Source organism: Stegodyphus dumicola, chromosome 3 (assembly GCF_044657685.1).
Source record: "Stegodyphus dumicola isolate Sdum_Otavi_A_Nest chromosome 3, ASM4465768v1".
NCBI lineage: Eukaryota > Metazoa > Arthropoda > Arachnida > Araneae > Eresidae > Stegodyphus > Stegodyphus dumicola.
This window is the reverse complement of record NC_140770.1, coordinates 163,868,858-163,883,626: the sequence shown is the minus strand read 5'-3', so window position 1 is coordinate 163,883,626 and position 14,769 is coordinate 163,868,858. Positions and strand designations below refer to the sequence as shown.

At 35.5% G+C, this 14,769-nt stretch overlaps 1 protein-coding gene across 2 annotated transcripts in view; it reads right to left on the bottom strand.

Moving 5' to 3' along the window:
- LOC118186215 (uncharacterized) overlaps positions 1–14,769 on the bottom strand; it is a 695,790-nt gene that overhangs the window by 234,250 nt on the left and 446,771 nt on the right. The window lies entirely within an intron of this gene.

Genomic DNA, 14,769 nt, shown 5'->3' with positions numbered 1-14,769 from the left:
AAATACCGAGACACCCATTCATTCAATATTAAATGCACTAGCCTCTGTATTCTTACTTTTCCTGCATAACTTTCTCTTAAGAATTTGCCTCGCTGTACATTATACCGAAAAATACAATTTTACATTGGTTCAATGCAAATTTCTGTTAAGCTTCAGAAAATCATTTCCAAACTGGAAATCTATCTATGACTGGTGTATGAATTTTAAGTAGGAGGTATTTGTGCAAATGTTAAAGTTCTGGATGACGTTATGCATCTGGAAAAGCAAAGTGGACACGCTCGCTGTATCTTTCACCAAAACCTAGGAAATCAACAATGACGGTAACCTTAAGTTTCAGATTTCACAGCCTACAGTTTGAAGGATTAAAAAAAAAAAAAAAAAAAAAAAAAAAAAAAAAAAAAAATGGCAAAGATGCTAATCCATTGAACTAGGACCTTATTAGCGGTGTAAGTACTATGGCGGATTTATTATTTTACAAGGGCCTGAATGCATGTCTTTCGGGATTATTATGTCAAAGCGAAAAAAACTCAACAAGTCAAACGTCACCTTAGCGAAGACGTAATCGGGAAATCGCAGAGGGATATACTACTGTTAAGTACTAAATTTATTCCATATAAACTGGAATTCGTGCTGCATATAAATAAGCTTCCCAAAGTAAAAGAAGCCTTCTCGACTGCAGTGCTAGCGAATTTATTTAGGGAGTGATGCGACATTGTGATCATATATCACCAAATAGAATGTTAGTAAAATAATATCTATGTTTCAATAACTTAAAATGCCTGCAAATATCCCTCTATGTTTCAATAACTTATCTTTCAACGAATCTTTTTATTAAATAAATTATCGAATTCGTGTTCTTTTTTCATACTAAATATGTATAAACACGAAAGTTGGAAAAGCAATGTCTTTTTTTAAAACCTTTATATAGTATAGTAACTCACATTTTTCAAATAAAGAGTGTCCTACGATGACAGCCCAGGTAATCTGCCAAATGTTACCATTGTAGAGGTTCGGTCTCATAAGTTAAACCACAATTTTTAACAATTCCAAAAGGATGACTGGGCAATAAAAATATGCACAGTTGTCAATTCTGTATCCGGGTCGTTATCACAGTTTCTGTAGATTAATTTTCAATCCTCTGTGATGGCCACTTCGGACATTCACGTTATTATTATTCTTGAGATTTGGAGTCTCTTTTGCCAGGTTTCCTGCCTTCTCGTTACCTGTGATGCCGACATGCGCTGGCATTGTACAGTCGCCTAGCCCCTGTAAAGCCAAGCTTCCCACTTAAATCCTTAAATTATTCAACAAGCGCTGAATAGCGGAGGACGAAGGGCATTCACCTGTTTACCTCTGGTAGACGACAAATGCAACCCCTTTTCCCTATGGCTGTCACCTGACATGAGCTGGCAACCATTGAAGAATGCAGATCTTACCCAACTTTTAAATCTCGTTTAGATTAAAGTGAATCCCGTTGGTGATCATAATTGGTTCCAGTGCTAATTCTGTGTTGATAAGTAGTATCGTCTGGTGTAGTCAGAAATACTGGAAACCTCCATTAGTGATTGTCTCATTACACGAACCATCTATGTAATCGCGAACAAAATCCTCTTTTGGATACTGTTCAACAGTCCTGATACCTTTCACTTTAATGATGTCAACCAACATCTTTTCATTGCACGGCTCTAGGCTGAGTGAAGTTTTAAAGTTCTTGGAAAGTCTGGAAGGAAAAGCTAGCTCCTTGAAGGATGGAAAATTTGTTGTGATTGAGGCTTTGAAACCTTTGCATTCCTAAATTGCTTTTAAATTATTGATGGAAGACGCTGCACCGGTATTGATTGTAGACGAGACCCGACACGCCTAACCGTCGGAAGGCCGGATTTAATGGTCATACGGCCACACTTCTCCAAACAACAAACAAGGGCAGCCAGCGACCCCACGATCTCCCAAACAACAAACCAGCAACCGACGTATCAAAACCCCGGACCCGACCAACAAAAGAATTAGCATAAGGAAAGTAATAATACGCAGGCAGTCTTATAGAATCGAAAACATTAGAAACGGACAAATAAAATTCTAGTTTAAGACTGCCTCAAGTATGTCGCAACAGGAAAAAATAGAGAAACGTAAAATAACTAACTAAAGAAAATAAGTGTTAATTCAATAAACCAAATAGCAATAAGGAAAGAGAACGCATTACACAGATCGCGCAAATAAAAGAGCAAACAATGATTGCAAAACTGACAAGGAAAACGGAACGCCAACAGGGCAAAAGACAAACCTCAAACATGTGCACTAACCGCCAGACGCCCACCGTTGATCATCCTAATTATGTGTTTACATAACTTTTTAAAATTAACTAAGTCCTAAGAAATATTATCACATTTTCCTAAGAAAGTACTAAGAAATATTATCATATTTTCCTAAGAAGGTACTAAGAAATATTATTATACTGTTTTCTTGTATTAGTAAATAGAGAACATCAACTAATAGAGACCACTGCACCGGTAATAATTCTTGTGGCTTTTCTTGTGGCTGGACACGTTCTAATTTCGCCAAAACGTGAGCCCTTATGGGGCAAGCATACCCGATGAACGGTCTAATTAATGGTGCATGCCTGAGTATCGATGAGTATTAGTGGCGTCTGTCCGTGTATCGGTGAGTGTATGTGTAATTAGTGAGATGTTGTAAGTGTCCAAGAAAAGCTCTCTAATTTGTTTCGCAAACTTTTAATGATTCTTAATCTTTTGAAAGCTTTGTCAGTAGAGGTTTAATATGCCGCAGAAAATTCTTTATTTTCCGAAAATGCAAAGCATTCTTATATTCTTGCAACCCGGAAAGGTTCCAACTTAAGATTGGAAAATAATGTCTGGTATATGTCATTCACAACCAGCTTTGCAGCAGCGTACTCTATCGACGAAATTTATGATCACTTTTCACACATCTGCTTATCGGTGTTTTTGTTGCTCATCCCCGTGACCAACAGAATTAGATCAGATCCATGAGCCCATTCACCCTGAAAGAGTCCAGTACAAAAAGGGGGTCCTGAACCAGATCCTGTCTGGTAAGCCCCAAACAAGATAAAATGTGATCAGGAGAGGCCTCTGCGGTAGAAAACTTAGTGCATATTTCAAAGTGTTTATTACCACCGACAAAAGTCATTGCTACTAAGGAATCTAGTAAGAGCAGTTTTATCTCCTCTATTGCTGCTCTGAACAAAGGAGCCACCAGACACTTACTCTGATACCATGGGCGCACTGGTGCCATCCAAACGGCCTTATTCTTTGCCTTACATTTAGAGAATAGTTCCATATAAGTAAGAGGAACGGCAGGCGTTGCGGTCTCGCTAGCACCAGCTCTGTCTAGCCAAGCTGTCCGCAATTTCCTTTCCAACCACGTCGACATGGGACGGAATCCACTGAAAGTTGATCCGATGAGAAAGGGAAAGTTGTTTTAGTTTCCTGAGAATGTCTGCACTTGTACTATCACTCACATTATGCCAAGCAGCACGTGCTGGACGGCACTTCTACTATCCGAAAAGATCCAGATATCTTTTAACTGAGGAAGCCCTATCTTCTGTCGCTGGTGCTCCAGGTCTCTGACCATAGAAGCTGCCCCTTACCCCATCCAGGAATATTTCACATCTGCTTGTTGATGTGGTTAATGAGACTTTTCAAATTTCTCTTCAAGTTCTTTTGTCGATTTTCTTTTTAAGGTCAGACTTTTTGGGACACGATTTATAGTGAGAGATCCGCTGGATCGAGAGGTGGTGACTAAATATCTGCTGTCGAACTTGTGTCTTCAAATTTCTTTATCAATCTGTAAGATGTTGTTTCGCTAGGTGCATTTCACGTCCAAAGAATGCACGAAGCTGCCTATCAGTTTATGCATAATACTCGTCATTCACAATCAAAATTCATTATTCTCTCGGGGAGCGCTCCATACTGATTAAGCTACAACGGAGTTGCGAAATGAATTGTTGTTGCTGTTGTCGTGTTCACATTGCATGGAAGAGTGGTTGCCGGAACCCATTCTATAGAAAGTTTGGATTTTTATTTTCCACCTTAGTTTTGAGCGAGAGCACCCCGGGAGGTTTACCGGGGGTCCCCCACTCCTTTCCCCTTATACCAAACCACACGAGAGGACTTTCGGTTTACTGAATATTTAGAGTGCCCCCATGCCGCACGGAGACTATACATTTACAAACATCCATGCCTTCTCCAGGATTCGAATCCGAGCCTCGCCTAACCACTATACCGTCTGAGATACTGCCAATTGAATTGACAGTGATAAAATACCAGTGTTGAGAGGTCAAATCAAACTCGGCATTCTTAATTGGACTTCTTGCAAGCGCTCCTCCCTAAAGTAACGTATGAACTCCTCCCTAAAGTAGATTAAAACGTCACGTTTTCATCCTACTTCCTTTCTCAATACATGTCGGGCCACGGTCCATATCCACTCTACTACAACAGACACAAAGACACTCCTTTGACAGATGTATTTCCGAAAGCAGCAGGAACCCATCTTCAACTGTCCAATGACGTTTATTCACCCTATCCATCATCCAAGCAACGCAGGTCTAGAATTTAGGCGATTTCTAATCAAGCACCGAAAAACATTCAGTCAGATAAAGAACATCATCGACTACTTCCACAGACAAGGACTCAATATTGGTCACCCTTAATCTTCAGCCCTCTCACTCTACAATAGTTTAAGAGTGACATTGTTATCTCCAGCCAACACAAACTTCTAACGTTCCTTCAGTCTTCATTCATATCTGTGCCATACCTCCATAACATGCCTTGTAACAGAGCTGATTCCGATCGAGTGCGGTGCACTGAACTGACATGAACTATCTGGACTTATGGTTCAATTACCAAGTGTATTATACTGAACTGTGTGCACCACACTTGCACTATATGGATAGACTGACATTACGAACTTTATTGTACCTTTATTGTATTTACTTATTGTGTTTATTATTACGAACTTTGTTGTATCTCACCTACCCATGAACATTACCATCATCAAATGTAACAACATGCAGTGCTGTATATACAAATGTATAACACCTGTATGATTGCATGTAATCTTGTTTAATACTCAATAAATACGGAAAGGTAGTACACGGGGGCAATAAACGTTTTGCTTATAGCGATGATATGGTGCGCCCTGTACTTGTTCCTGTCCTGTCCTGTTGTAAGCGCTTTTGTTAAGCAATGTTTGCTCATGAATATATATGTTTGAACTGAAATCAAGTTTTTTCCAAATGCCACAGATAAAATGTAAAGACAACAATCATCTATGTTCAGTGATACATTAAAATGCATCACATAACAAAGAATACTGATACGTATTTAAAGACTTTTGAAAAAAATATTTTTTAAACAATCCCGATTTTCAGAATGTCACAGCCGTTTCGATGTTTGCACCACAAGCGCTAAACGGTCTCCACAAGTACTTTATATGGAAAATACGTGATGCTATCATTTTATTTAGAATTCAATGGCTCAACTGCTTGAACGAAAAATAAAATGGCGATGAAAGCTCTAAAAAATTACTTTTTCTATCTATATCCGCCTTCAGACGTTGAGAGCAGAACTTCCGAAAAGACAAGCCGACAGGAAAAGAAAATATAAAAGGGTCAGAATTTTGCTATCCATTAAACAGAAGGCATAAATATTAGCCAATGGGAAGGAAAGTGGTCCGCACTGGCTTTTCCGATCGATTTAATTTCTCGTTTAAAGGAGTGGATCCATGAATATTTTATTCCAAAATACCGCGTATGGAGTGAATATCCACAAGAACATTTAAACAGCCATTTCTTAGAAATGTTAGTATTAGTTCGGAAAGATAATGAAGATTTATTACACGGAGGTAATTCCGGGGGCTGCAGTTTTGTTATATTTTAATATTTAACTGTTAATTTAAAATTAGAGGAGACGAAACGCAAGAAATTTGAAATAGGCTTCTGCAATCCCAAAAGATTAATAATAATTGCCCATGAGAAGGTGAATTAAAACTGTAGGAACTTGAAGTGCGATAAAATGGTGTGTAGATTATTATCCCAAAGAGGCAATTTGTCCAGAAGGGCTATTAATTTCGTTTTGGCATTTTGCGTTGGTTCACTATAAGCGGCGTTTCACTTTCCAAATCGTTGCTACCAAATATTACAGTCGTGCATTATATTTAGCATTATATTTAAAGAAACTAAATTATGAAGAATCTGCCTGAATGTAGGTATGTTTCTCGCACAGTGAAAAAACAATGGTACCTCGAGCTATCAAATTTTGAATTACGTAGACCTCCACCAGAATATGGGCATTTGGAAGCCGAAAGTTGAAATTCGGAATTTGTTTTATTAACTATTCATATTTTGTAAACCTTTAACGAATTTTTGATTAACAAATTTAATTATTTCAAAGCGAGTAGTGGCAATAACATATTAAAAAAAAAAAAAAAAAAATTCAGCGCGCGACATTGCGTATCGGAAATTCTAAACATATGCTCTTATAAAATTATTTTGTGACATTATGTCGAATTGAATTTTATGCTTTAAATGCAAAGAACATGATATTTTATACATATTGTGTTATAAATAAAGGTTATATACAAAACATTAAAAAAAAACGCCCCTTTGGGCGTAATATAAAATCCGAAACCTTTTGTATTTTCTTATTTATCGTAATTATTAATTCTCATGAGTCTCTATTATATTTTACAAAACTAGAAAACGTGATAATCCAACAGTATTCTCACTTGTTAGTTGGATATTCTAACCACTTACACCACAAGAAGTTTCACGAGGAATATGATATTTCTTAACATCCTCTCCTCAAAAAGGAAGATGAGGATAGGAACGGATCCAACCTACCATATCTAGGTGGAGCCTAATTGTTCGTCTGATATATTTTGGTTCTGGCCTCATTATAAAAATCATTACGTTAATCGAAGGTAGAAACGGGAAATTGAATCACTTACGATAAAAAAAAAAAAAAAAAAAAAAAAAAAAAAAAAGCATATGGGGGGGGGTAATAATTCTTACAAAGATGCAGGCTTAAGGGGAATTCAGTTCTGAGGGTGCATTATCAATAAAGGATATATTTGTAATTTTAAGATCTTTGCTAAGAGATAAAAGACAGCGTATATACTCGTTTATTTCTTTACCCTGCTGGTATTTTGGCTCGAGTCTTTTCGGCATATGATATAGAGTTTAATGATGTAGGTATATTTAGCTTTCAAAATTTATAATGCTATTAAAAATAACATTGACTAAATTAACTCAGACTAACGTTTTCGAACATTAAAATATAAATATTGGCAGATTCTGTTTTATACACATTTGAATCTATTAAGATCGATCTTTAAAACACTTGCCTCTGGATTGGTGCCTACTATATAATTTTATTTTATTGATATTCGAAAAATTATATTAGATTTAAAAGAGATGGGAATAAGCGGAAAAAATATGGTATATTATCAAAATCCCAGTTGTAAATGTTTAAAAAGAGTTAAAAATTACAGTCCTCCGCTTAAAAAAAAATTATGTATTTATTTTTTATATTTTAACGGTTACCCCAAAAGGGAAAAAAAATTTTACGCTTTCCGAGCTCGTAACCTACCAGTCTGTTGTAGCACTCACACGTACCAAACCCCTTTTTTTGTCTTTTTAGATTTATTATTAAGCATAATTTTCTTAGCATTTATGCCATATACAATTCAACAGCAAAATTACAAAAAGTTTAAAAGCAACATAGCAGTATATGTTTAGTATTCCCTACGCAGCGTTATATGTATTAGCCCATATTCTTCTGTTTTGTTTTCTGTCTTTTTCTCACTTTATCATATCAAAGTTCAGTTTTCTTACTAAGACGACTTTATAAAACTTTTTTTGTCGTTTTATAATTAACGTTTTGTGTGTTTACTTTGCTTATTAAATATCAAATCTAGGCGTTTACGCCACGTAAATTTCGATTCAAGAGCAAAATCACAATGTATTTAAAAACAACATAACTTTGGGATTTCTGACAGTTTCGCTAGCTGGGGATAAAAATGTTTTATCCCTTACAGTGTTGCCACTGTTGGCTTTGAAATTGTTGTGTTTGTTAATCAAAAATACTTTAAAGTTTTATAATATATGAAATAGATAATAAAAAAATTCGAAATCCAAAATTCGAGCTTCCAGGTGCTTATGTTCGAATGCAGGACTATGCTGTTCAAAATTTGGTAGCCGTAGGTACCGTTGTTGTTTTCACAATGCGAAAAACATCCATCATTAATGAAGACGCTTCATATCTAATTTCTTTAAATATAATAAAGGGCGATAATATTTAGTGGCAACAGCTCGAAAAGTGATACAACGCATTTCAGCGTTTTGACGCAAAATGCTGTTTCGAGACTAATATCCGATGTGGAACTCACGTCTCTTCTTGTGTTGAAAAATAACTTAAATTTATGTACTATTAATGCTGAGAGGGCTGATAATACATCACAATTGATGAATGGAAATCGAATGTGTCGAATTTCGGAATCCATTTGCCGAAACTTATTTAATTATGACAAAGCACACAAAGTCTATCTTGTCGAAAAGCGCACTCCGGCAAAATTCTCTTCCTGAAAAATTGGAAAATTCCCAGAAACCAAAGAAATCTTGTTTCAGAGAGATTTATGACAGATATGCAAACAATAAAGACGCAATACGAGCTTCCCTTTTGATGTGTTTATCTATCAAGGAAATTGTATATTCTGTTCATTTACGAATCATTTCTTCTAAAGATGCTTAAGTATGTTCCAGTAATAATTTAATAACTGCTGAAAGCTGTAATTCGATAGACCTTCAGTTGTCCTTGCGTGATACCCGCCTCGTGCGCCAGATTTGAGGTTTTAAATGTTCTGCCTCGTGCGGAAGAATGTTTCATAATAGCAGAAGGCAGTTCAAAGATACAAAATTTCATATGAGTTCAAGTGACCCTAACTATTACGTTATATCATTCAGAAACAGAAACAATACTAGCTTATCATTTTGAAAGAAAGGAAATCGTTTATCGGGTTTGGTTAGGTTGTTTGATGATTTTGATGATGACAAAGCACAAGAGGGCTATCTGCCTAACAGAAGGAATGCATTCGTGGAGAACGTTTTAAAGGATATTAGTTCGTATTGACATTACACATCAGCAAACCAACCATGCAGCTAGCAAATTCGTTCAGAGTTCAACACGAGTCGAACTAGCAGTTTTTCCGCGGTCTTGACCGTTCCGCCAATGCTGAGGTTCATTTGCTGGACAGGAAACTTACTTCTTTTAAGGTAGATTCCTGATTAGCAAGGATACTCCCAGAGCCGACTCCATAATCATAGTTAATCTGATAGCAGTTAAAAAAAATCACAGGAAACATGAATAATTTATGTTATAATTGATAGAAAATACTATTAAAAATTTACGTGTATTTTCGTGAAATTGAATTTGGAGGAAACGTCGGTTGGTTATTTAAATTAAATCGCATTTAAAAGAAGAACATACTTCCAAAAAAATTGCTGAGTTTGAATTGAAGCAAAATCTGAATTTTTGCGTTTCGCACTCATAAGAAAAAGCTAATGGCTCTACAAAGTTTCCCCCAACGGTGCATACACTAATTAATGAAAATAGAATACAATTCAGAATTAAACTGCCAAAATAACAAGAACTTGCATGCAAAAATAAAAGAAGAGAAACAAATCAAATATACGTCCCCCCTATACACACACCAATAAAAAATCAGCTAACAAATCGAACAACAAACACCATCAGAGAAAGAGAATATGCACAAGTTTTGAGCAATAAAATTGCATTTTCTGCTCAACTCAGCTGAGAATAAGCAGTATTATAGCTCTCAAGTTATTCGACTGTAAGGTTTCTTTAATTTGAATAACTAGTTATATTACGTTTTGAATATTCATCGTCACTTCTCGTTTTCCGTTTTCCCGCCAGAATGCAAATGAGTATTTAAGTGAGGGTTTGAGATTGTTAAGACAGAGCGTGTTCTGCCTCTTGAAGGCCAAGTTACAAGGTTTGTTATTCTAATATAAGAGTTCTTGTCTTCGGGCTTGCCAAAAGTGAAATTCCAGCCGGCGAAGTCCAAGCCAACTTCGCGGTAAATTACTCTAAGTCGTAGCCTTTGGATATTTGTCATTTAAATTTAGCTTTACATTTGACTTACTACCTTGAGTTTCTCGCCATAAGCGCTGGCTGATTTTGTAAGGATCAGAAGTGCCTTTTCTTCATCTTATTTGGCTTAAGGGTTTTTTTTACACCCTTCTAAAGTTTCTGTTCTTACTTCAGACTTAGGGATGAGTCACTTAACGTCTATCAAAATCTTGGTCTCAATTTACAGTAGTAAAATAATTTTATAATAAACTTTATACGACTAATTCGAAGTCAAGAAATACGAAATTTGGAGATGATAAAGAAATTTTACGATTTCGAAATGTTTCAGAGAATTTAGCACCAAATTCTTTGATCATATGTCTTCGATCAACTGTCGTAAAATCTGTTAGGCTTAATTTAGAACTTCTAGTTTTCTAGATAGGATTAAGTCTCTAAGTTAATCCTTAATTGCTTCGTTAAAAGATTATGATACATTATTCACAGTCTATGTTAGATTTGTTCTGCGTGCTAGAGTTCCTGTTGTAATTACCGGAGATAAAGCCGAAAAAAACGTACACAACTCGTATCAAGCTGACTTCGGAATTCTCATCAATGGTTTTATCAGGAAAACATTTCAGTTCATCCTCTGTCGGACGTAAATTGCTTCCTACCCCTCTCAAAACAAAAAGATCTACAGCAATCAATCGATCTGACTGCTGTAAATTGCGACTGGGATTCTTCGAAGACTAACATTTTAAACTAATGCCATTTGGAAAGCCACTTTTCTTGAAGCTGTAGTCACTAATGTACTTTATAGCCTCTTTTTAACTAATGAGTTCATCTGGTGTACGAAAGTACGAATACGTTTCAGTATGAAAGAAATTAGTTCATTCTTTCTAAGCAACAAACCAATTCTTAAATAGTTAGTTAATTGCCGAATCAGGAAACAAAAACTTTTGACAATTCAGGTTAATACGTATGACGTCATGATTTAAATTGAATGTAATAATATGACAACATTTCCTCAATTTAATAAAAGAATTAATGTGGCAATTATACTAACCTGAAACAAAAAATTGCCAACAGCAACTATTTCTTTAAAATGCTGACATTAACGAACAATTTTCGACATACAGCGACGTCACATGAAATCGTGTGCTTTCTTCTCAACGTCAGAATATGACCTTATATAAGAATAATATGTTTAATGTTCGGAAATGTTTTTCTTTTTTTTTATTTCATAGTTTGTAAAACTTAGTAATTTTTTGTCAACAAACTCTGCGATTTCAAAGCGAGCAATAGCAGCACTTATCGAAATAAAGCATTCTTATCTCCAACATGCGATACTGTTGCTACTTGGAAAAATCAGTGCAAAAATGAGTGTTTTCAGCACCTTTAATTAATACGTCGCCTGATTAAATTCGTACGGAGGTGGGAATAGTCGCAATGGCTTTCCATGAATTTTTGGAATCGGGATTAATATTTATTGCTTAGCAATGCTTTTTATATCCTATTTTGTAAAATTCAGAAATTTTTTATTAACAAACCCTACGATTTGAAAGCAAGCAATGGCAACACTTCTCGAAATAAAGTAGATTATCTTCAGCGTGAGAGACTGTTGTCACTCGGGAAAATGAGGGCGAATATTAGCGTTTTCAGAGTTTTTAATTAATATCTCCGCTAATTAAATTCGTACGAAGATGACAATGGTCGAAATGGCATCCCACGAATTTTTGGAATCCGAAGGTACATTTTTCGAAACTCAGCTTCTCGCCGTTCCGAAAGAGACAATGCCACAAACAAACAGACACGCCCAGATTTTAATAGCATAGAAAATAGATTACACATCGCATGCAACACTGTAATACAAAAAGGAGAAAAGTTTCAAATAATGCAAAATGCGAATTTGATGGCCTATAGCAGTCAATTTAATTTAGCGGAGAAACGCTCAACGTGAAAATTGAGACAAACAATTTCGTAATCCACTTATGTATGGAAAGGAAAACAACGATAATTATGCAGAGAAAATTAATGGTGTATTTAGAGCATTATGAAAGAAAGAAGCCGGTTTCATTGACTCAGCATCAAATGCTTTATTGTATATTATTGAACTGATTATTATATATACTTTGTATAAAAGTCGCCTAGTGGAATAGTGGTTAGTGGCTGGACTATCGTACCGAAGGGTCCGGTTCCAATCCCGGAGAAGGCATGGATGTTGTAAATGCATAGTGTTTGTGCAGTATTTTAGGCGCACAAAATATAGCCGAAAGTACTTTCTTATGTGATTTAGTGGTAGGGAGAGAAGGGTCGGGGACCATCGGGCAGCCACTTTTGGGGTGCTCTTTCTCAAACCTGCGATGGAACTAGACAAAATCTTGTTGTCACTTATAAGGTGACTAAGGCTTTTACCAGCGACAGACGAAATCTTGTACTTCCTTGCCACAATAATATTCCTCGGCTTGTTCTAATTAGGTCTGACAGGTGAGATTAGTCTCAACAACAACTTGTATAAGAGATTTTAACTACAACTTGTATAAGAAACTTTAATAAAGGGTTAGAGATTTATACTTATTTTAAATAACCAATTTTATTTAATTTGTTATTTTTTCCTATAAGCCTACATTTCCTTAGTTGTCAGAGCCAGAATATTTTAAATTGGTAGCGCGTGAGAAAGAATGCAAATTCCACCTTGAAGGAAGAGGTTAAAAACCGAGGTTCAGTAAGAAGGAGAGAGAGTGAGGCTATAGCCGTCACATCTGTTGCTTAAGCGTCTGCTCCAAGAGTTATTGCTGATTCGCGTGGCTTAATTGCATTTACTTGCTGACACTAGTTTTCGAAGGGGGTTTAAGAAACAGGAATTATTCTGAGCACTGTAGTTTAGTTCGACGACTTACACATATCTTCAAATCTTTAGCCAGTTCTTTGATTTGTTACCGCCCAAGCAGAGGCGTAGTTTGTTAGGGTCGAATTTACGCATTGTAAATTATAAAAAGTTAATAAAAGGTATTTTTAAGCCTTCTTCTGTGCAGTTACTACTCTTATAGTTCACACACAGGAGTTAATCATGTGAACTCTACAAAGTGAAAGAGTCAAAAATAATTGTGTAACTAATCTTATTAGGAAAAATTTAACATTGATATTATAAACTAAGAAAAGATGGGGAAAAGCTTAAAAATGCTCAAAGGGTTCAGATTTTAACGATTGCCTGAAAGGGGTGTATTAAAATTTAATATGCAGTATTAATGTATGCAGTTTAGTATGTAAAAAGTAGAGATTGTCGATAGGGATATTCTGGTGGAATAGCGAATTAGATGAATATGTGTTTACACTAACATGGGAACGTTAATTTTCTTCTGCATATTTAAAAAGAGAAAAATATATATAATGTAATTCAGTAAAAATATTTGATATTTTTAATTAGATATGAATTAAATGAATTTTATTTAACTGAAACAGATTTAAAAGTAAAGAAAAATAATACTTTTAAGAAATAAATCTATTGCTTTTAAATAGCTTATCTGTTTATCAACAACAGACAGATTAAATATAAAAGAACAATATCTTGTGTTTTTTCGGACGACAACAGATTCGAATGAAAAGTGAAACAATGCAAATCGTGTTTCGAGACTAATAACTCTTCTGGGCTAAGAGAAAAGTGAGAGGAATGTTAGTATAAAAGAAAAATGCTAATAAAAAATTTAAAATAAACCAAAAAGGAAAACATAGTTTGGAGTAGGTTTAGAATAAAACTCTACACATAATAAAATGCATTGTTAAAATAATTTCAGTGTTATTCCTGTTAGCCAAAAACCTCGGTGTACATTGTACGGACTGGAAAACCATCCTGTCCATTTTCAATTAAAAGGATTGAGAAACAACAACCTGAGCATGAAATGGCTTCCATTTTTGTTTAAATCCCTGCTGTAAAAGAGATTCAGTGTACATACGATGACTTCTGGAATTTTAAGTGTTCCAACTTTCATTAATAATGACTTTTCAACACCTTCGAAGCTAACAAAGAGACAGCCACGAAGATATTTCTCTTTTTAATTATGTCGCCGTCTCGTTTCCAGTTGCTATTTTCAATTATTCTGAAAAATGAAGAACTTTGCTTTGAACAATTTAATCCTTTTAAGAAGGATTAATAGTGGGAATGAAGAATACAAAGCGATTAGAATTTCTAGTCTTGGTATCATTCATGTCAAAGATGAGAACAAGATAAAATGAATTCTAAAGTAGGTAGTGATCTAAAGGTGCTAAGAACATAAAATATAGAATGAATTAAATGTTGCTGCGCTGTACAGAAATTACAACAAAGAAATTAAAACTTCATCGTTATAGCTATATTAGGGCTTTCTTGTTCAAAAGCGTGCAAGTCATTCTTACATTATCTATCATCAAATATAAATTAAAAACATTGTAAGCTATTTTCTCCCTTCTTTCTACATGCCTTCGCGGTGAATGGCGGCACACTCGGCGCGTATTCGAGAGTTCCAGGTTCGAATCCAGGCGAGGGCATTGCTCGTTTGTCATGTTTCCTGCTTAAAAAATTCTAATCACCCTATAGTGGCGCCCGAACTAAATGTGGTGGATGATGACTTCACCACCAGGATTTGGCTATTGGGTTCGCTTATCCCTAAAAAAG